We start from the raw sequence: 21,850 nt of genomic DNA on the forward strand, positions 1-21,850 counted from the left end.
TCATGCGTTGTAGTGGTGAAAAAATAATTTAAAAAATCGTTCAGAAAATGAGTTTACTCCCTGGGTAATTTCTTTGTATACTTTTGACTATACGGGCCGAGTCCGGGGTTTACGGGAAATGGCGGGTTTTCGTTTGCCGGCGATTAAACTTCTTTTATTCAGCGTCTCATCAAAAATGAAAACATTTCTGAAAACTACAAGTCTCATGCGTTTTAGTGGTGAAAAAATAATTTAAAAAGTCGTTCGGGAAATGAGTTTACTCACAGGGTACTTTCTTTGTATACATTCGACTATACGGGCAAAGCCCGTGATTTACGGGAAATCGCGAGTTTTCGTTTGCCGGCGATTAAACTTCTTTTATTCAGCGTCTCATCAAAAATGAAAACATTTCTGAAAACTACAAGTCTCATGCGTTTTAGTGGTGAAAAAATAATTTAAAAAGTCGTTCGGGAAATGAGTTTACTCACAGGGTACTTTCTTTGTATACATTCGACTATACGGGCAAAGCCCGTGATTTACGGGAAATCGCGAGTTTTCGTTTGCCGGCGATTAAACTTCTTTTATTCAGCGTCTCATCAAAAATGAAAACATTTTTGAAAACTACAAGCGCCATGCGTTTTAGTGGTGAAAAGATAATTTAAAAAATCGTTTTGGAAATGAGTTTACTCACAGGGTACTTTCTTTGTATACATTCGACTATACGGGCAAAGCCCGTGATTTACGGGAAATCGCGAGTTTTCGTTTGCCGGCGATTAAACTTCTTTTATTCAGCGTCTCATCAAAAATGAAAACATTTCTGAAAACTACAAGCGTCATGCGTTTTAGTGGTGAAAAGATAATTTAAAAAATTGTTCGAAAAATGAGTTTACTTCCTGGGTACTTTCTTTTGTATACTTTTGACAATACGGGCCGAGTCCGGGATTTACGGGAAATCGTAGGTTTTCGTTTGCCGGCGATTAAACTTCTTTTATTCAGCGTCTCATCAAGAATGAAAACATTTTTAAAAACTACAAGTCTCATGCGTTTTAGTGGTGAAAAAAAAAATTAAAAAATCGTTCGGGAAATGAGTTTACTCCCTAGGTACTTTCTTTGTTTACATTCGACTATACGGGCCAAGCCTGGGATTTACGGGAAATCGCGGGATTTCGTTTGCCGGCGATTAAACCTCTTTCATTAAGCGTCTCATCAAATATGAAAACATTTTTGAAAACTACAAGTCTCATGCGTTTTAGTGGTGAAAAAATAATTTAAAAAATCGTTCGGAAAATGAGTTTACTCCCTGGGTACTTTCTTTGTATACTTTGGACTATACGGGCCGAGTACGGGATTTACGGGAAATCGCGGATTTTCGTTTGAGTGCGAATAAACTTCTTTTATTCAGCGTCTCTTCAAAAATGAAAACATTTTTGAAAACTACAAGTCTCATGCGTTGTAGTGGTGAAAAAATAATTTAAAAAATCGTTCAGAAAATGAGTTTACTCCCTGGGTAATTTCTTTGTATACTTTTGACTATACGGGCCGAGTCCGGGGTTTACGGGAAATGGCGGGTTTTCGTTTGCCGGCGATTAAACTTCTTTTATTCAGCGTCTCATCAAAAATGAAAACATTTTTAAAAACTATAAGTCTCATGGGTTTTAGTGGTGAAATAATAATTTAAAAAATCGTTCGGGAAATGAGTTTACATCCCGGGTACTTTCTTTACTATACGGGCCGAGTCCGGGATTTACGGAAATCGCAGGTTTTCGTTTGCCGGCGATTAAACTTCTTTTATTCAGCGTCTCATCAAAAATGAAAACATTTCTGAAAACTACAAGTCTCATGCGTTTTAGTGGTGAAAAAATAATTTAAAAAGTCGTTCGGGAAATGAGTTTACTCACAGGGTACTTTCTTTGTATACATTCGACTATACGGGCAAAGCCCGTGATTTACGGGAAATCGCGAGTTTTCGTTTGCCGGCGATTAAACTTCTTTTATTCAGCGTCTCATCAAAAATGAAAACATTTTTGAAAACTACAAGCGTCATGCGTTTTAGTGGTGAAAAGATAATTTAAAAAATCGTTTTGGAAATGAGTTTCCTCACAGGTTACTTTCTTTGTATACATTCGACTATACGGGCCAAGCCCGGGATTTACGGGAAATCGCGGGCTTTCGTTTGCTGGCGATTAAACCACTTTCATTAAGCGTCTCATCAAAAATGAAAACATTTCTGAAAACTACAAGTCTCATGCGTTTTAGTGGTGAAAAAATAATTTAAAAAATTGTTCGAAAAATGAGTTTACTTCCTGGGTAATTTCTTTGTATACTTTTGACTATACGGGCCGAGTCCGGGGTTTACGGGAAATGGCGGGTTTTCGTTTGCCGGCGATTAAACTTCTTTTATTCAGCGTCTCATCAAAAATGAAAACATTTTTGAAAACTACAAGTCTCATGCGTTTTAGTGGTGAAAAAATAATTTAAAAAATCGTTCGGAAAATGAGTTTACTCCCTGGGTACTTTCTTTGTATACTTTGGACTATACGGGCCGAGTCCGGGATTTACGGGAAATCGTGGATTTTCGTTTGAGTGCGAATAAACTTCTTTTATTCAGCGTCTCTTCAAAAATGAAAACATTTTTGAAAACTACAAGTCTCATGCGTTGTAGTGGTGAAAAAATAATTTAAAAAATCGTTCAGAAAATGAGTTTACTCCCTGGGTAATTTCTTTGTATACTTTTGACTATACGGGCCGAGTCCGGGGTTTACGGGAAATGGCGGGTTTTCGTTTGCCGGCGATTAAACTTCTTTTATTCAGCGTCTCATCAAAAATGAAAACATTTTTAAAAACTATAAGTCTCATGGGTTTTAGTGGTGAAATAATAATTTAAAAAATCGTTCGGGAAATGAGTTTACATCCCGGGTACTTTCTTTACTATACGGGCCGAGTCTGGGATTTACGGAAATCGCAGGTTTTCGTTTGCCGGCGATTAAACTTCTTTTATTCAGCGTCTCATCAAAAATGAAAACATTTTTGAAAACTACAAGTCTCATGCGTTTTAGTGGTGAAAAAATAATTTAAAAAATCGTTCGGGAAATGAGTTTACTCCCTGGGTACTTTCTTTGTATACATTCGACTATACGGGCCGAGTCCGGGATTTACGGCAAATCGCGGATTTTTGTTTGAGTGCGAATAAACTTCTTTTATTCAGCGTCTCATCAAAAATGAAAACATTTTTGAAAACTACAAGTCTCATGCGTTTTAGTGGTGAAAAAATAATTTAAAAAATCGTTCGGAAAATGAGTTTACTCCCTGGGTACTTTCTTTGTATACTTTGGACTATACGGGCCGAGTCCCGGATTTACGGGAAATCGCGGATTTTCGTTTGAGTGCGAATAAACTTCTTTTATTCAGCGTCTCATCAAAAATGAAAACATTTTTGAAAACTACAAGTCTCATGCGTTGTAGTGGTGAAAAAATAATTTAAAAACCGTTCGGAAAATGAGTTTACTCCCTGGGTACTTTCTTTGTATACTTTTGACTATACGGGCCGAGTCTGGGGTTTACGGGAAATGGCGGGTTTTCGTTTGCCGGCGATTAAACTTCTTTTATTCAGCGTCTCATCGAAAATGAAAACATTTTTAAAAACTACAAGTCTCATGCGTTGTAGTGGTGAAAGAATAATTTAAAAAATCGTTCGGAAAATGAGTTTACTCCCTGGGTACTTTCTTTGTATACTTTTGACTATACGGGCAGAGTCCGGGATTTACGGGAAATCGCGGATCTTCGTTTGCCGGCGATTAAACTTCTTTTATTTAGCGTCCCATCAAATATGAAAATATTTTTGAAAACTACAATTCTCATGCGTTTAGTGGTAAAAAAATAGTATAAAAAATCGTTCGGGAAATTAGTTTACTCCCTGGGTACTTTCTCTGTATACTTTTGACTATACGGGTCGAGTCCGGGGTTTACGGGAAATGGCGGGTTTTCGTTTGCCGGCGATTAAACTTCTTTTATTCAGCGTCTCATCAAAAATGAAAACATTTTTGAAAACTACAAGTCTCATGCGTTTTAGTGGTGAAAAGATAATTTAAAAAATCGTTTTGGAAATGAGTTTACTCAAAGGGTACTTTCTTTGTAAACATTAGACTATACGGGCCAAGCCCGGGATTTACGGGAAATCGCGGGTTTTCATTTGCTGGCGATTAAACCACTTTCATTAAGCATCTCATCAATAATGAAAACATTTCTAAAAACTACAAGTCTCATGCGTTTTATTGGTGAAAAAATAATTTAAAAAATCGTTCGGGAAATGAGTTTACTCCCTGGGTACTTTCTCTGTATACTTTTGACTATACGGGTCGAGTCAGGGGCTTACGTGAAATCGCGGGTTTTCGTTTGCCGGCGATTAAACTTTTTTTATTCAGTGTCTCATCAAAAATGAAAACATTTTTGAAAACTACAAGTCTCATGCGTTTTAGTGGTGAAAAGATAATTTAAAAAATCGTTTTGGAAATGAGTTTACTTACAGGGTACTTTCTTTGTATACTTTTGACTACACGGGTCGAGTCCGGGGTTTACGGGAAATGGCGGGTTTTCGTTTGCCGGCGATTAAACTTCTTTTATTCAGCGTCTCATCAAAAATGAAAACATTTTTGAAAACTACAAGTCTCATGCGTTTTAGTGGTGAAAAGATAATTTAAAAAATCGTTTTGGAAATGAGTTTACTCAAAGGGTACTTTCTTTGTAAACATTAGACTATACGGGCCAAGCCCGGGATTTACGGGAAATCGCGGGTTTTCATTTGCTGGCGATTAAACCACTTTCATTAAGCATCTCATCAAAAATGAAAACATTTCTAAAAACTACAAGTCTCATGCGTTTTATTGGTGAAAAAATAATTTAAAAAATCGTTCGGGAAATGAGTTTACTCCCTGGGTACTTTCTCTGTATACTTTTGACTATACGGGTCGAGTCAGGGGCTTACGTGAAATCGCGGGTTTTCGTTTGCCGGCGATTAAACTTTTTTTATTCAGCGTCTCATCAAAAATGAAAACATTTTTGAAAACTACAAGTCTCATGCGTTTTAGTGGTGAAAAGATAATTTAAAAAATCGTTTTGGAAATGAGTTTACTTACAGGGTACTTTCTTTGTAAACATTCGACCATACGGGCCAAGCCCGGGATTTACGGGAAATCGCGGGTTTTCGTTTGCTGGCGATTAAACCACTTTCATTAAGCGTCTCATCAAAAATGAAACCATTTCTGAAAACTACAAGTCTCATGCGTTTTAGTGGTGAAAAAATAATTTAAAAAATCCTTCGGGAAATGAGTTTACTCACAGGGTACTTTCTTTGTATACATTCGACTATACGGGCAAAGCCCGTGATTTACGGGAAATCGCGGGTTTTCGTTTGCCGGCGATTAAACTTCTTTTATTCAGCGTCTCATCAAAAATGAAAACATTTTTGAAAACTACAAGTCTCATGCGTTTTAGTGGTGAAAAGATAATTTAAAAAATCGTTTTGGAAATGAGTTTACTCACAGGGTACTTTCTTTGTATACATTCGACTATACGGGCCAAGCCCGGGATTTACGGGAAATCGCGGGTTTTCGTTTGCTGGCGATTAAACCACTTTCATTAAGCGTCTCATCAAAAATGAAAACATTTCTGAAAACTACAAGTCTCATGCGTTTTAGTGGTGAAGAAATAATTTCAAAAATCGTTCGGGAAATGAGTTTACTCACAGGGTACTTCCTTTGTATACATTCGACTATACGGGCCAAGCCCGGGATTTACGGGAAATGGCGGGTTTTCGTTTGCCGGCGATTAAACTTCTTTTATTCAGCGTCTCATCAAAAATGAAAACATTTTTAAAAACTACAAGTCTCATGCGTTTTAGTGGTGAAAAAATAATTTAAAAAATCGTTCGAAAAATGAGTTTACTCCCTGGGTAATTTCTTTGTATACTTTTGACTATACGGGCCGAGTCCGGGGTTTACGGGAAATGGCGGGTTTTCGTTTGCTGGCGATTAAACTTCTTTTATTCAGCGTCTCATCAAAAATGAAAATATTTTTAAAAACTATAAGTCTCATGGGTTTTAGTGGTGAAATAATAATTTAAAAAATCGTTCGGGAAATGAGTTTACATCCCGGGTACTTTCTTTACTATACGGGCCGAGTCCGGGATTTACGGAAATCGCAGGTTTTCGTTTGCCGGGGATTAAACTTCTTTTATTCAGCGCCTCATCAAAAATAAAAACATTTTTGAAAACTGGAAGTCTCAGGCGTTTTAGTGGTGAAAAAAAAAATTAAAAAATCGTTCGGGAAATGAGTTTACTCCCTGGGTACTTTCTTTGTATACTTTGGACTATACGGGCCGAGTCCGGGATTTACGGGAAATCGCGGATTTTCGTTTGAGTGCGAATAAACTTCTTTTATTCAGCGTCTCATCAAATATGAAAACATTTTTGAAAACTACAAGTCTCATGCGTTTTAGTGGTGAAAAAATAATTTAAAAAATCGTTCGGGAAATGAGTTTACTCACAGGGTACTTTCTTTGTATACATTCGACTATACGGGCAAAGCCCGTGATTTACAGGAAATCGCGGGTTTTCGTTTGCCGGCGATTAAACTTCTTTTATTCAGCGTCTCATCAAAAATGAAAACATTTTTGAAAACTACAAGTCTCATGCGTTTTAGTGGTGAAAAGATAATTTAAAAAATCGTTTTGGAAATGAGTTTACTCACAGGGTACTTTCTTTGTATACATTCGACTATACGGGCCAAGCCCGGGATTTACGGGAAATCGCGGGTTTTCGTTTGCTGGCGATTAAACCACTTTCATTAAGCGTCTCATCAAAAATGAAAACATTTCTGAAAACTACAAGTCTCATGCGTTTTAGTGGTGAAGAAATAATTTAAAAAATCGTTCGGGAAATGAGTTTACTCACAGGGTACTTTCTTTGTATACATTCGACTATACGGGCCAAGCCCGGGATTTACGGGAAATGGCGGGTTTTCGTTTGCCGGCGATTAAACTTCTTTTATTCAGCGTCACATCAAAAATGAAAACATTTTTAAAAACTACAAGTCTCATGCGTTGTAGTGGTGAAAAAATAATTTAAAAAATCGTTCTAAAAATTAGTTTACTCCCTGGGTAATTTCTTTGTATACTTTTGACTATACGGGCCGAGTCCGGGGTTTACGGGAAATGGCGGGTTTTCGTTTGCCGGCGATTAAACTTCTTTTATTCAGCGTCTCATCAAAAATGAAAATATTTTTAAAAACTATAAGTCTCATGGGTTTTAGTGGTGAAATAATAATTTAAAAAATCGTTCGGGAAATGAGTTTACATCCCGGGTACTTTCTTTACTATACGGGCCGAGTCCGGGATTTACGGAAATCGCTGGTTTTCGTTTGCCGGCGATTAAACTTCTTTTATTCAGCGTCTCATCAAAAATGAAAACATTTTTGAAAACTACAAGTCTCATGCGTTTTAGTGGTGAAAAAATAATTTAAAAAATCGTTCGGGAAATGAGTTTACTCCCTGGGTACTTTCTTTGTATACTTTTGACAATACGGGCCGAGTCCGGGATTTACGGGAAATCGCAGGTTTTCGTTTGCCGGCGATTAAACTTCTTTTATTCAGCGTCTCATCAAAAATGAAAACATTTTTAAAAACTACAAGTCTCATGCGTTTTAGTGGTGAAAAAAAAAATTAAAAAATCGTTCGGGAAATGAGTTTACTCCCTGGGTACTTTCTTTGTATACCTTGGACTATACGGGCCGAGTCCGGGATTTACGGGAAATCGCGGATTTTCGTTTGAGTGCGAATAAACTTCTTTTATTCAGCGTCTCATCAAATATGAAAACATTTTTGAAAACTACAAGTCTCATGCGTTTTAGTGGTGAAAAAATAATTTAAAAAATCGTTCGGAAAATGAGTTTACTCCCTGGGTACTTTCTTTGTATACTTTGGACTATACGGGACGAGTCCGGGATTTACGGGAAATCGCGGATTTTCGTTTGAGTGCGAATAAACTTCTTTTATTCAGCGTCTCATCAAAAATGAAAACATTTTTGAAAACTACAAGTCTCATGCGTTGTAGTGGTGAAAAAATAATTTAAAAAATCGTTTGGAAAATGAGTTTACTCCCTGGGTAATTTCTTTGTATACTTTTGACTATACGGGCCGAGTCCGGGGTTTACGGGAAATGGCGGGTTTCCGTTTGCCGGCGATTAAACTTCTTTTATTCAGCGTCTCATCAAAAATGAAAACATTTTTAAAAACTATAAGTCTCATGGGTTTTAGTGGTGAAATAATAATTTAAAAAATCGTTCGGGAAATGAGTTTACATCCCGGGTACTTTCTTTACTATACGGGCCGAGTTCGGGATTTACGGAAATCGCAGGTTTTCGTTTGCCGGCGATTAAACTTCTTTTATTCAGCGTCTCATCAAAAATGAAAACATTTTTGAAAACTACAAGTCTCATGCGTTTTAGTGGTGAAAAAAAAATTTAAAAAATCGTTCGGGAAATGAGTTTACTCCCTGGGTACTTTCTTTGTATACTTTTGACAATACGGGCCGAGTCCGGGATTTACGGGAAATCGCAGGTTTTCGTTTGCCGGCGATTAAACTTCTTTTATTTAGCGTCTCATCAAAAATGAAAACATTTCTAAAAACTACAAGTCTCATGCGTTTTAGTGGTGAAAAACAAAATTAAAAAATCGTTCGGGAAATGAGTTTACTCCCTAGGTACTTTCTTTGTATACATTCGACTATACGGGCCAAGCCCGGGATTTACGGGAAATCGCGGGATTTCGTTTGCCGGCGATTAAACCTCTTTCATTAAGCGTCTCATCAAATATGAAAACATTTTCGAAAACTACAAGTCTCATGCGTTTTAGTGGTGAAGAAATAATTTAAAAAATCGTTCGGGAAATGAGTTTACTCACAGGGTACTTTCTTTGTATACATTCGACTATACGGGCCAAGCCCGGGATTTACGGGAAATGGCGGGTTTTCGTTTGCCGGCGATTAAACTTCTTTTATTCAGCGTCTCATCAAAAATGAAAACATTTTTAAAAACTACAAGTCTCATGCGTTGTAGTGGTGAAAAAATAATTTAAAAAATCGTTCGAAAAATGAGTTTACTCCCTGGGTAATTTCTTTGTATACTTTTGACTATACGGGCCGAGTCCGGGGTTTACGGGAAATGGCGGGTTTTCGTTTGCCGGCGATTAAACTTCTTTTATTCAGCGTCTCATCAAAAATGAAAATATTTTTAAAAACTATAAGTCTCATGGGTTTTAGTGGTGAAATAATAATTTAAAAAATCGTTCGGGAAATGAGTTTACATCCCGGGTACTTTCTTTACTATACGGGCCGAGTCCGGGATTTACGGAAATCGCAGGTTTTCCTTTGCCGGCGATTAAACTTCTTTTATTCAGCGTCTCATCAAAAATGAAAACATTTTTGAAAACTACAAGTCTCATGCGTTTTAGTGGTGAAAAAATAATTTAAAAAATCGTTCGGGAAATGAGTTTACTCCCTGGGTACTTTCTTTGTATACTTTTGACAATACGGGCCGAGTCCGGGATTTACGGGAAATCGCAGGTTTTCGTTTGCCGGCGATTAAACTTCTTTTATTCAGCGTCTCATCAAAAATGAAAACATTTTTAAAAACTACAAGTCTCATGCGTTTTAGTGGTGAAAAAAAAAATTAAAAAATCGTTCGGGAAATGAGTTTACTCCCTGGGTACTTTCTTTGTATACTTTGGACTATACGGGCCGAGTCCGGGATTTACGGGAAATCGCGGATTTTCGTTTGAGTGCGAATAAACTTCTTTTATTCAGCGTCTCATCAAATATGAAAACATTTTTGAAAACTACAAGTCTCATGCGTTTTAGTCGTGAAAAAATAATTCAAAAAATCGTTCGGAAAATGAGTTTACTCCCTGGGTACTTTCTTTGTATACTTTGGACTATACGGGACGAGTCCGGGATTTACGGGAAATCGCGGATTTTCGTTTGAGTGCGAATAAACTTCTTTTATTCAGCGTCTCATCAAAAATGAAAACATTTTTGAAAACTACAAGTCTCATGCGTTTTAGTGGTGAAAAAATAATTTAAAAAATCGTTCGGGAAATGAGTTTACTCCCTTGGTACTTTCTTTGTATACTTTTGACAATACGGACCGAGTCCGGGATTTACGGGAAATCGCAGGTTTTCGTTTGCCGGCGATTAAACTTCTTTTATTCAGCGTTTCATCAAAAATGAAAACATTTTTGAAAACTACAAGTCTCATGCGTTTTAGTGGTGAAAAAATAATTTAAAAAATCGTTCGGAAAATGAGTTTACTCCCTGGGTACTTTCTTTGTATACTTTGGACTATACGGGACGAGTCCGGGATTTACGGGAAATCGCGGATTTTCGTTTGAGTGCGAATAAACTTCTTTTATTCAGCGTCTCATCAAAAATGAAAACATTTTTGAAAACTACAAGTCTCATGCGTTGTAGTGGTGAAAAAATAATTTAAAAAATCGTTTGGAAAATGAGTTTACTCCCTGGGTAATTTCTTTGTATACTTTTGACTATACGGGCCGAGTCCGGGGTTTACGGGAAATGGCGGGTTTCCGTTTGCCGGCGATTAAACTTCTTTTATTCAGCGTCTCATCAAAAATGAAAACATTTATAAAAACTATAAGTCTCATGGGTTTTAGTGGTGAAATAATAATTTAAAAAATCGTTCGGGAAATGAGTTTACATCCCGGGTACTTTCTTTACTATACGGGCCGAGTTCGGGATTTACGGAAATCGCAGGTTTTCGTTTGCCGGCGATTAAACTTCTTTTATTCAGCGTCTCATCAAAAATGAAAACATTTTTGAAAACTACAAGTCTCATGCGTTTTAGTGGTGAAAAAAAAATTTAAAAAATCGTTCGGGAAATGAGTTTACTCCCTGGGTACTTTCTTTGTATACTTTTGACAATACGGGCCGAGTCCGGGATTTACGGGAAATCGCAGGTTTTCGTTTGCCGGCGATTAAACTTCTTTTATTTAGCGTCTCATCAAAAATGAAAACATTTCTAAAAACTACAAGTCTCATGCGTTTTTGTGGTGAAAAACAAAATTAAAAAATCGTTCGGGAAATGAGTTTACTCCCTAGGTACTTTCTTTGTATACATTCGACTATACGGGCCAAGCCCGGGATTTACGGGAAATCGCGGGATTTCGTTTGCCGGCGATTAAACCTCTTTCAGTAAGCGTCTCATCAAATATGAAAACATTTTCGAAAACTACAAATCTCATGCGTTTTAGTGGTGAAGAAATAATTTAAAAAATCGTTCGGGAAATGAGTTTACTCACAGGGTACTTTCTTTGTATACATTCGACTATACGGGCCAAGCCCGGGATTTACGGGAAATGGCGGGTTTTCGTTTGCCGGCGATTAAACTTCTTTTATTCAGCGTCTCATCAAAAATGAAAACATTTTTAAAAACTACAAGTCTCATGCGTTGTAGTGGTGAAAAAATAATTTAAAAAATCGTTCGAAAAATGAGTTTACTCCCTGGGTAATTTCTTTGTATACTTTTGACTATACGGGCCGAGTCCGGGGTTTACGGGAAATGGCGGGTTTTCGTTTGCCGGCGATTAAACTTCTTTTATTCAGCGTCTCATCAAAAATGAAAATATTTTTAAAAACTATAAGTCTCATGGGTTTTAGTGGTGAAATAATAATTTAAAAAATCGTTCGGGAAATGAGTTTACATCCCGGGTACTTTCTTTACTATACGGGCCGAGTCCGGGATTTACGGAAATCGCAGGTTTTCGTTTGCCGGCGATTAAACTTCTTTTATTCAGCGTCTCATCAAAAATGAAAACATTTTTGAAAACTACAAGTCTCATGCGTTTTAGTGGTGAAAAAATAATTTAAAAAATCGTTCGGGAAATGAGTTTACTCCCTGGGTACTTTCTTTGTATACTTTTGACAATACGGGCCGAGTCCGGGATTTACGGGAAATCGCAGGTTTTCGTTTGCCGGCGATTAAACTTCTTTTATTCAGCGTCTCATCAAAAATGAAAACATTTTTAAAAACTACAAGTCTCATGCGTTTTAGTGGTGAAAAAAAAAATTAAAAAATCGTTCGGGAAATGAGTTTACTCCCTGGGTACTTTCTTTGTATACTTTGGACTATACGGGCCGAGTCCGGGATTTACGGGAAATCGCGGATTTTCGTTTGAGTGCGAATAAACTTCTTTTATTCAGCGTCTCATCAAATATGAAAACATTTTTGAAAACTACAAGTCTCATGCGTTTTAGTCGTGAAAAAATAATTCAAAAAATCGTTCGGAAAATGAGTTTACTCCCTGGGTACTTTCTTTGTATACTTTGGACTATACGGGACGAGTCCGGGATTTACGGGAAATCGCGGATTTTCGTTTGAGTGCGAATAAACTTCTTTTATTCAGCGTCTCATCAAAAATGAAAACATTTTTGAAAACTACAAGTCTCATGCGTTTTAGTGGTGAAAAAATAATTTAAAAAATCGTTCGGGAAATGAGTTTACTCCCTTGGTACTTTCTTTGTATACTTTTGACAATACGGACCGAGTCCGGGATTTACGGGAAATCGCAGGTTTTCGTTTGCCGGCGATTAAACTTCTTTTATTCAGCGTCTCATCAAAAATGAAAACATTTTTGAAAACTACAAGTCTCATGCGTTTTAGTGGTGAAAAAATAATTTAAAAAATCGTTCGGGAAATGAGTTTACTCCCTGGGTACTTTCTTTGTATACTTTTGACAATACGGGCCGAGTCCGGGATTTACGGGAAATCGCAGGTTTTCGTTTGCCGGCGATTAAACTTCTTTTATTCAGCGTCTCATCAAAAATGAAAACATTTTTAAAAACTACAAGTCTCATGCGTTTTAGTGGTGAAAAACAAAATTAAAAAATCGTTCGGGAAATGAGTTTACTCCCCAGGTACTTTCTTTGTATACATTCGACTATACGGGCCAAGCCCGGGATTTACGGGAAATCGCGGGATTTCGTTTGCCGGCGATTAAACCTCTTTCATTAAGCGTCTCATCAAATATGAAAACATTTTCGAAAACTACAAGTCTCATGCGTTTTAGTGGTGAAGAAATAATTTAAAAAATCGTTCGGGAAATGAGTTTACTCACAGGGTACTTTCTTTGTATACATTCGACTATACGGGCCAAGCCCGGGATTTACGGGAAATGGCGGGTTTTCGTTTGCCGGCGATTAAACTTCTTTTATTCAGCGTCTCATCAAAAATGAAAACATTTTTAAAAACTACAAGTCTCATGCGTTGTAGTGGTGAAAAAATAATTTAAAAAATCGTTCGAAAAATGAGTTTACTCCCTGGGTAATTTCTTTGTATACTTTTGACTATACGGGCCGAATCCGGGGTTTACGGGAAATGGCGGGTTTTCGTTTGCCGGCGATTAAACTTCTTTTATTCAGCGTCTCATCAAAAATGAAAATATTTTTAAAAACTATAAGTCTCATGGGTTTTAGTGGTGAAATAATAATTTAAAAAATCGTTCGGGAAATGAGTTTACATCCCGGGTACTTTCTTTACTATACGGGCCGAGTCCGGGATTTACGGAAATCGCAGGTTTTCGTTTGCCGGCGATTAAACTTCTTTTATTCAGCGTCTCATCAAAAATGAAAACATTTTTGAAAACTACAAGTCTCATGCGTTTTAGTGGTGAAAAAATAATTTAAAAAATCGTTCGGGAAATGAGTTTACTCCCTGGGTACTTTCTTTGTATACTTTTGACAATACGGGCCGAGTCCGGGATTTACGGGAAATCGCAGGTTTTCGTTTGCCGGCGATTAAACTTCTTTTATTCAGCGTCTCATTAAAAATGAAAACATTTTTAAAAACTACAAGTCTCATGCGTTTTAGTGGTGAAAAACAAAATTAAAAAATCGTTCGGGAAATGAGTTTACTCCCTAGGTACTACTTTGTATACATTCGACTATACCGGCCAAGCCCGGGATTTACGGGAAATCGCGGGATTTCGTTTGCCGGCGATTAAACCTCTTTCATTAAGCGTCTCATCAAATATGAAAACATTTTCGAAAACTACAAGTCTCATGCGTTTTAGTGGTGAAGAAATAATTTAAAAAATCGTTCGGGAAATGAGTTTACTCACAGGGTACTTTCTTTGTATACATTCGACTATACGGGCCAAGCCCGGGATTTACGGGAAATGGCGGGTTTTCGTTTGCCGGCGATTAAACTTCTTTTATTCAGCGTCTCATCAAAAATGAAAACATTTTTAAAAACTACAAGTCTCATGCGTTGTAGTGGTGAAAAAATAATTTAAAAAATCGTTCGAAAAATGAGTTTACTCCCTGGGTAATTTCTTTGTATACTTTTGACTATACGGGCCGAGTCCGGGGTTTACGGGAAATGGCGGGTTTCCGTTTGCCGGCGATTAAACTTCTTTTATTCAGCGTCTCATCAAAAATGAAAACATTTTTAAAAACTATAAGTCTCATGGGTTTTAGTGGTGAAATAATAATTTAAGAAATCGTTCGGGAAATGAGTTTACTCCCTGGGTACTTTCTTTGTATACATTTGACTATACGGGCCGAGTTCAGGATTTACGGGACGTCGCGGGTTTTCTTTTGCCGGCGATAAAAACTTCTTTTATTCAGCGTCTCATCAAAAATGAAAACATTTTTAAAAACTACAAGTCTCATGCGTTGTAGTGATGAAAAAATAATTTAAAAAATCGTTCGGAAAATGAGTTTACTCCCTGGGTACTTTCTTTGTATACTTTTGACTATACGGGCCGAGTCCGGGATTTACGGGAAATCGCAGGTTTTCGTTTGCCGGCGATTAAACTTCTTTTATTCAGCGTCTCATCAAAAATGAAAACATTTTTGAAAACTACAAGTCTCATGCGTTTTAGTGGTGAAAAAATAATTTAAAAAATCGTTCGGGAAATGAGTTTACTCCCTGGGTACTTTCTTTGTATACTTTTGACAATACGGGCCGAGTCCGGGATTTACGGGAAATCGCAGGTTTTCGTTTGCCGGCGATTAAACTTCTTTTATTCAGCGTCTCATCAAAAATGAAAACATTTTTAAAAACTACAAGTCTCATGCGTTTTAGTGGTGAAAAACAAAATTAAAAAATCGTTCGGGAAATGAGTTTACTCCCTAGGTACTTTCTTTGTATACATTCGACTATACGGGCCAAGCCCGGGATTTAGGGGAAATCGCGGGATTTCGTTTGCCGGCGATTAAACCTCTTTCATTAAGCGTCTCATCAAATATGAAAACATTTTCGAAAACTACAAGTCTCATGCGTTTTAGTGGTGAAGAAATAATTTAAAAAATCGTTCGGGAAATGAGTTTACTCACAGGGTACTTTCTTTGTATACATTCGACTATACGGGCCAAGCCCGGGATTTACGGGAAATGGCGGGTTTTCGTTTGCCGGCGATTAAACTTCTTTTATTCAGCGTCTCATCAAAAATGAAAACATTTTTAAAAACTACAAGTCTCATGCGTTGTAGTGGTGAAAAAATAATTTAAAAAATCGTTCGAAAAATGAGTTTACTCCCTGGGTATACTTCTCTTTGAGTTTCCCTCCCTTTGTATACTTTTGACTATACGGGCCGAGTCCGGGGTTTACGGGAAATGGCGGGTTTTCGTTTGCCGGCGATTAAACTTCTTTTATTCAGCGTCTCATCAAAAATGAAAATATTTTTAAAAACTATAAGTCTCATGGGTTTTAGTGGTGAAATAATAATTTAAAAAATCGTTCGGGAAATGAGTTTACATCCCGGGTACTTTCTTTACTATACGGGCCGAGTCCGGGATTTACGGAAATCGCAGGTTTTCGTTTGCCGGCGATTAAACTTCTTTTATTCAGCGTCTCATCAGAAATGAAAACATTTTTGAAAACTACAAGTCTCATGCGTTTTAGTGGTGAAAGAAAAATTTAAAAAATCGTTCGGGAAATGAGTTTACTCCCTGGGTACTTTCTTTGTATATATTCGACTATACGGGCCAAGCCCGGGATTTACGGGAAATGGCGGGTTTTCGTTTGCCGGCGATTAAACTTCTTTTATTCAGCGTCTCATCAAAAATGAAAACATTTTTAAAAACTACAAGTCTCATGCGTTGTAGTGGTGAAAAAATAATTTAAAAAATCGTTCGAAAAATGAGTTTACTCCCTGGGTATACTTCTCTTTGAGTTTCCCTCCCTTTGTATACTTTTGACTATACGGGCCGAGTCCGGGGTTTACGGGAAATGGCGGGTTTTCGTTTGCCGGCGATTAAACTTCTTTTATTCAGCGTCTCATCAAAAATGAAAATATTTTTAAAAACTATAAGTCTCATGGGTTTTAGTGGTGAAATAATAATTTAAAAAATCGTTCGGGAAATGAGTTTACATCCCGGGTACTTTCTTTACTATACGGGCCGAGTCCGGGATTTACGGAAATCGCAGGTTTTCGTTTGCCGGCGATTAAACTTCTTTTATTCAGCGTCTCATCAGAAATGAAAACATTTTTGAAAACTACAAGTCTCATGCGTTTTAGTGGTGAAAAAATAATTTAAAAAATCGTTCGGGAAATGAGTTTACTCCCTGGGTACTTTCTTTGTATACTTTTGACAATACGGGCCGAGTCCGGGATTTACGGGAAATCGCAGGTTTTTGTTTGCCGGCGATTAAACTTCTTTTATTCAGCGTCTCATCAAAAATGAAAACATTTTTAAAAACTACAAGTCTCATGCGTTTTAGTGGTGAAAAAAAAAATTAAAAAATCGTTTGGGAAATGAGTTTACTCCCTGGGCACTTTCTTTGTATACTTTGGACTATACGGGCCGAGTCCGGGATTTACGGGAAATCGCGGATTTTCGTTTGAGTGCGAATAAACTTCTTTTATTCAGCGTCTCATCAAATATGAAAACATTTTTGAAAACTACAAGTCTCATGCGTTTTAGTCGTGAAAAAATAATTTAAAAAATCGTTCGGAAAATGAGTTTACTCCCTGGGTACTTTCTTTGTATACTTTGGACTATACGGGACGAGTCCGGGATTTACGGGAAATCGCGGATTTTCGTTTGAGTGCGAATAAACTTCTTTTATTCAGCGTCTCATCAAAAATGAAAACATTTTTGAAAACTACAAGTCTCATGCGTTGTAGTGGTGAAAAAATAATTTAAAAAATCGTTCGAAAAATGAGTTTACTCCCTGGGTATACTTCCCTTTGAGTTTCCCTCCCTTTGTATACTTTTGACTATACGGGCCGAGTCCGGGGTTTACGGGAAATGGCGGGTTTTCGTTTGCCGGCGATTAAACTTCTTTTATTCAGCGTCTCATCAAAAATGAAAATATTTTTAAAAACTACAAGTCTCATGGGTTTTAGTGGTGAAATAATAATTTAAAAAATCGTTCGGGAAATGAGTTTACATCCCGGGTACTTTCTTTACTATACGGGCCGAGTCCGGGATTTACGGAAATCGCAGGTTTTCGTTTGCCGGCTATTAAATTTCTTTTATTCAGCGTCTCATCAGAAATGAAAACATTTTTGAAAACTACAAGTCTCATACGTTTTAGTGGTGAAAAAATAATTTAAAAAATCGTTCGGGAATGGAGTTTACTCCCTGGGTACTTTCTTTGTATACTTTTGACAATACGGGCCGAGTCCGGGATTTACGGGAAATCGCAGGTTTTTGTTTGCCGGCGATTAAACTTCTTTTATTCAGCGTCTCATCAAAAATGAAAACATTTTTATAAACTACAAGTCTCATGCGTTTTAGTGGTGAAAAAAAAAATTAAAAAATCGTTCGGGAAATGAGTTTACTCCCTGGGCACTTTCTTTGTATACTTTGGACTATACGGGCCGAGTCCGGGATTTACGGGAAATCGCGGATTTTCGTTTGAGTGCGAATAAACTTCTTTTATTCAGCGTCTCATCAAATATGAAAACATTTTTGAAAACTACAAGTCTCATGCGTTTTAGTCGTGAAAAAATAATTTAAAAAATCGTTCGGAAAATGAGTTTACTCCCTGGGTACTTTCTTTGTATACTTTGGACTATACGGGACGAGTCCGGGATTTACGGGAAATCGCGGATTTTCGTTTGAGTGCGAATAAACTTCTTTTATTCAGCGTCTCATCAAAAATGAAAACATTTTTGAAAACTACAAGTCTCATGCGTTGTAGTGGTGAAAAAATAATTTAAAAAATCGTTCGAAAAATGAGTTTACTCCCTGGGTATACTTCCCTTTGAGTTTCCCTCCCTTTGTATACTTTTGACTATACGGGCCGAGTCCGGGGTTTACGGGAAATGGCGGGTTTTCGTTTGCCGGCGATTAAACTTCTTTTATTCAGCGTCTCATCAAAAATGAAAATATTTTTAAAAACTATAAGTCTCATGGGTTTTAGTGGTGAAATAATAATTTAAAAAATCGTTCGGGAAATGAGTTTACATCCTGGGTACTTTCTTTACTATACGGGCCGAGTCCGGGATTTACGGAAATCGCAGGTTTTCGTTTGCCGGCGATTAAGCTTCTTTTATTCAGCGTCTCATCAAAAATGAAAACATTTTTGAAAACTACAAGTCTCATGCGTTTTAGTGGTGAAAAAATAATTTAAAAAATCGTTCGGGAAATGAGTTTACTCCCTGGGTACTTTCTTTGTATACTTTTGACAATACGGGCCGAGTCCGGGATTTACGGGAAATCGCAGGTTTTCGTTTGCCGGCGATTAAACTTCTTTTATTTAGCGTCTCATCAAAAATGAAAACATTTCTAAAAACTACAAGTCTCATGCGTTTTAGTGGTGAAAAACAAAATTAAAAAATCGTTCGGGAAATGAGTTTACTCCCTAGGTACTTTCTTTGTATACATTCGACTATACGGGCCAAGCCCGGGATTTACGGGAAATCGCGGGATTTCGTTTGCCGGCGATTAAACCTCTTTCATTAAGCGTCTCATCAAATATGAAAACATTTTCGAAAACTACAAGTCTCATGCGTTTTAGTGGTGAAGAAATAATTTAAAAAATCGTTCGGGAAATGAGTTTACTCACAGGGTACTTTCTTTGTATACATTCGACTATACGGGCCAAGCCCGGGATTTACGGGAAATGGCGGGTTTTCGTTTGCCGGCGATTAAACTTCTTTTATTCAGCGTCTCATCAAAAATGAAAACATTTTTAAAAACTACAAGTCTCATGCGTTGTAGTGGTGAAAAAATAATTTAAAAAATCGTTCGAAAAATGAGTTTACTCCCTGGGTAATTTCTTTGTATACTTTTGACTATACGGGCCGAGTCCGGGGTTTACGGGAAATGGCGGGTTTTCGTTTGCCGGCGATTAAACTTCTTTTATTCAGCGTCTCATCAAAAATGAAAATATTTTTAAAAACTATAAGTCTCATGGGTTTTAGTGGTGAAATAATAATTTAAAAAATCGTTCGGGAAATGAGTTTACATCCCGGGTACTTTCTTTACTATACGGGCCGAGTCCGGGATTTACGGAAATCGCAGGTTTTCGTTTGCCGGCGATTAAACTTCTTTTATTCAGCGTCTCATCAAAAATGAAAACATTTTTGAAAACTACAAGTCTCATGCGTTTTAGTGGTGAAAAAATAATTTAAAAAATCGTTCGGGAAATGAGTTTACTCCCTGGGTACTTTCTTTGTATACTTTTGACAATACGGGCCGAGTCCGGGATTTACGGGAAATCGCAGGTTTTCGTTTGCCGGCGATTAAACTTCTTTTATTCAGCGTCTCATCAAAAATGAAAACATTTTTAAAAACTACAAGTCTCATGCGTTTTAGTGGTGAAAAAAAAAATTAAAAAATCGTTCGGGAAATGAGTTTACTCCCTGGGTACTTTCTTTGTATACTTTGGACTATACGGGCCGAGTCCGGGATTTACGGGAAATCGCGGATTTTCGTTTGAGTGCGAATAAACTTCTTTTATTCAGCGTCTCATCAAATATGAAAACATTTTTGAAAACTACAAGTCTCATGCGTTTTAGTCGTGAAAAAATAATTCAAAAAATCGTTCGGAAAATGAGTTTACTCCCTGGGTACTTTCTTTGTATACTTTGGACTATACGGGACGAGTCCGGGATTTACGGGAAATCGCGGATTTTCGTTTGAGTGCGAATAAACTTCTTTTATTCAGCGTCTCATCAAAAATGAAAACATTTTTGAAAACTACAAGTCTCATGCGTTTTAGTGGTGAAAAAATAATTTAAAAAATCGTTCGGGAAATGAGTTTACTCCCTTGGTACTTTCTTTGTATACTTTTGACAATACGGACCGAGTCCGGGATTTACGGGAAATCGCAGGTTTTCGTTTGCCGGCGATTAAACTTCTTTTATTCAGCGTCTCATCAAAAATGAAAACATTTTTGAAAACTACAAGTCTCATGCGTTTTAGTGGTGAAAAAATAATTTAAAAAATCGTTCGGAAAATGAGTTTACTCCCTGGGTACTTTCTTTGTATACTTTGGACTATACGGGACGAGTCCGGGATTTACGGGAAATCGCGGATTTTCGTTTGAGTGCGAATAAACTTCTTTTATTCAGCGTCTCATCAAAAATGAAAACATTTTTGAAAACTACAAGTCTCATGCGTTGTAGTGGTGAAAAAATAATTTAAAAAATCGTTTGGAAAATGAGTTTACTCCCTGGGTAATTTCTTTGTATACTTTTGACTATACGGGCCGAGTACGGGGTTTACGGGAAATGGCGGGTTTCCGTTTGCCGGCGATTAAACTTCTTTTATTCAGCGTCTCATCAAAAATGAAAACATTTATAAAAACTATAAGTCTCATGGGTTTTAGTGGTGAAATAATAATTTAAAAAATCGTTCGGGAAATGAGTTTACATCCCGGGTACTTTCTTTACTATACGGGCCGAGTTCGGGATTTACGGAAATCGCAGGTTTTCGTTTGCCGGCGATTAAACTTCTTTTATTCAGCGTCTCATCAAAAATGAAAACATTTTTGAAAACTACAAGTCTCATGCGTTTTAGTGGTGAAAAAAAAATTTAAAAAATCGTTCGGGAAATGAGTTTACTCCCTGGGTACTTTCTTTGTATACTTTTGACAATACGGGCCGAGTCCGGGATTTACGGGAAATCGCAGGTTTTCGTTTGCCGGCGATTAAACTTCTTTTATTTAGCGTCTCATCAAAAATGAAAACATTTCTAAAAACTACAAGTCTCATGCGTTTTAGTGGTGAAAAACAAAATTAAAAAATCGTTCGGGAAATGAGTTTACTCCCTAGGTACTTTCTTTGTATACATTCGACTATACGGGCCAAGCCCGGGATTTACGGGAAATCGCGGGATTTCGTTTGCCGGCGATTAAACCTCTTTCATTAAGCGTCTCATCAAATATGAAAACATTTTCGAAAACTACAAGTCTCATGCGTTTTAGTGGTGAAGAAATAATTTAAAAAATCGTTCGGGAAATGAGTTTACTCACAGGGTACTTTCTTTGTATACATTCGACTATACGGGCAAAGCCCGGGATTTACGGGAAATGGCGGGTTTTCGTTTGCCGGCGATTAAACTTCTTTTATTCAGCGTCTCATCAAAAATGAAAACATTTTTAAAAACTACAAGTCTCATGCGTTGTAGTGGTGAAAAAATAATTTAAAAAATCGTTCGAAAAATGAGTTTACTCCCTGAGTAATTTCTTTGTATACTTTTGACTATACGGGCCGAGTCCGGGGTTTACGGGAAATGGCGGGTTTTCGTTTGCCGGCGATTAAACTTCTTTTATTCAGCGTCTCATCAAAAATGAAAATATTTTTAAAAACTATAAGTCTCATGGGTTTTAGTGGTGAAATAATAATTTA

This window comes from Hydractinia symbiolongicarpus, chromosome 6 (assembly GCF_029227915.1).
Source record: "Hydractinia symbiolongicarpus strain clone_291-10 chromosome 6, HSymV2.1, whole genome shotgun sequence".
NCBI classification, from domain to species: domain Eukaryota; kingdom Metazoa; phylum Cnidaria; class Hydrozoa; order Anthoathecata; family Hydractiniidae; genus Hydractinia; species Hydractinia symbiolongicarpus.